Source organism: Myotis brandtii, unplaced genomic scaffold, assembly GCF_000412655.1.
Source record: "Myotis brandtii unplaced genomic scaffold, ASM41265v1 scaffold1031, whole genome shotgun sequence".
NCBI classification, from domain to species: Eukaryota; Metazoa; Chordata; class Mammalia; order Chiroptera; family Vespertilionidae; genus Myotis; species Myotis brandtii.
In genome coordinates, this window is record NW_005353465.1 from 1 (window position 1) to 2,713 (window position 2,713).

The following is a 2,713-nucleotide window of genomic DNA, read 5'->3' on the forward strand; positions in this document are numbered from 1 at the left end:
CAGCACAATTTACAATAGCTAAGATTTGGAAACAGCAAAATGAAAAGATGCTCAACATTTTTGGTCATTAAGAAAATGAAGAATAAAACCACACACTCACTAGAATACCTAAAATTAAAAACTGACAATACAAATTGTTGAATGTTGAACTCATACTTCTGATGAAAGTATAAAATACAACTACTTTGATAAAGTCTTGTAATTTCTTACAAAGTTAAATATACACTCCCCTTGTGATCCAATAAATCTACTTAAGAGAAATGAAAATGTGTCCAAAATAATCTGTATATAAATGTTTATAGCTATTTTCTTCATAATTATCAAAAACTGGAACCACCCAATTCTGGTCAAGATGGCGTGTTTATGGGTAAAAGTGTTACTTGGGCCCTAGCTGGTTTTACTCAGTGGTTAGAGCATTAGCCCATGGACTGAAGGGTCATGGGTTCGATTCCAGTCAAGGGCACGTACCTCAGTTGCAGGATTGAACCCTGGCTCTGGTTAGCGTGCATGTGAGAGGCAACCAATTGATGTGTCCCTCTCACATCAATGTTTCTCTCTGTGTGTCTCTCCCTGTCCCTTTCACTCTCTCTGAAATTCAATGGACAGAAAAAAAACGCAACAGGGGTAAGGAGTAACAAAAAATAAAAAAGAAAGAAACAAGATTTTTTCTGAATCCATGTGTCTGTGAATTCTACAAATGGTTGAACAGAAGTCCTATAACTAAGGATATAAAAAAGAAGCCACATAGAGACTGGTAGGAGGAGTGGAGATGTAGTTGGGCTCGTCCTACACCCATGTGTGGTGGTTAAAAATTGAGAGGGACATCTCAGCTGCAGAGGTTCCCTCTAAGGAGCAAGAGGTCCTGACCCCACAAAAGAATCCCAGGCCAGGTTTCCAAGGCCATAAAAAGAAGTCTCCATAACTTCTGGCTGTGAAAACCAGCAGGGACAGTGGCTGAGTGAGATGGAGGGCTCCTGGAGTCCCAGACATTCCTCTTATAGGGTCCAAGCACAGACTTACTTGGACTCATTTGCCCTGAGCTCCAGCACTAGAGCCACAGCTCAAAAGGCACCAGGACACAAGGGAGAAACTGAGCTGTCTGGCTTCAGGCAGCTTTCTCCCAGACAGAAGTGCTGGCAGACGCCATTGTTCCTTTGCTAAGCCTTCCCCTCCCCCCCCCCACACACACACAGAGCAGGCTGACACCATATCTAAGTCTTCATCAATGCAGCTAACACTATTCAACCTGCCCTGGTGATTCCCTGAGACCATGCCCCACCCAACTTGCTGTCCCACCCAAGCAGTTTCTCTAGCTCATGCCAGGTGGTCCCAAGAATCACATAGGTAGTGACTGACCTTGTACCTCCTGGAAGGCCACAGAGCCAGTGCACCTAGTGGTCAACTTCGACCACACTGGATTATAACACAATCATCTCCACGAACAACACACGCAAGGGGAAGACTCAGGAGACACCAAAGCCCCACTAAAGTGAGTTCTGCTCCATGGGGTTGTCCCCTGCACAGCAGCTCCTCCACTGTAGTCTCAGCCAGTCTTCACAGCCTATTGGCCAGTGATGCACCAACAGCAATCAAGGTTCAACTACAACAGGACAATGCACACAGCACACACAGGTGCGCACCTGAAGTGCCCAGCTTAGGTGACCAAGGAGGCTATGTCACTGGACCCTACAGGACACCTACTACATAAGTCCACTCTACCAAGTCCAGGATATGTAGCAGCTCTACCCAATACATAGAAACAATCACAGGGAAGCAGCCAAAATGAAGAGACCAAGAAACAGGTCTCAAATGAGAGAACAGAAGAAATCTCCAGAATAAAACTAAATTAGATGGAGGCAAGCAAACAGAGTTCAAAACAATGGTTATAAGCACATTCCAGGAACTTAGTGAGAATTTCAACAGCATAAAAAGAACATGGAAACCAAAAAGAAGAAACAGTCAGAAATGAAGGATACACTAACTAAAATGAAGACTAAATTACAGAGAATCAAGAGTGGGGTAGATGAAACAGAGAATCAGATCAGTGATTTGGAATATAAGGAAGCAGAAAACACCCAATTAAATCAGAAAAAAAAAAGAAGAAGAAGAAAAATGAGGATCCAAAAACTTTAAGCATGCCAACATTCACATTATGGAGGTGCCAGAAGGAGAAGCAAGAAATTGAAAACCTATTTATAAAAACAATAATGGAAAACTTTCCTAACCTGAAAAAGGAAACAAACATACAAGTCCAGGAGGTGCAGAGAGTCCCAAATAAGATGAACCCAAAGAGGCCCACACCAAGACACATCAGAATTGAAATGCAAGAGGTTAAAAACAAAGAAAGAATCTTACAAAGCAGCATAAGAAATGCAATTAGTTACCTACAAAGGGACTCCCATAAAACTGTCAGCCAATTTCTCAATGGAAAACTTGCAAGCCAAAAAAGATTAGCACAAAATGTTCAAAGTGATGAAAAGCAAGGATCTACAACCAAGATTCCTCTACCCAGAAAAGCTATCATTCCTAATCAAAGAACAGATAAAAAGCTTCCCAAACAAGATAAAGATAGCCGAAACCGGTTTGGCTCAGTGGATAGAGCATCGGCCTGCGGACTGAAAGGTCCCAGGTTTGATTCCGGTCAAGGGCACGTACCTGGGTTGCGGGCACATCCCCAGTAGGAGATGTGCAGGAGGCAGCTGGTCGATGTTTC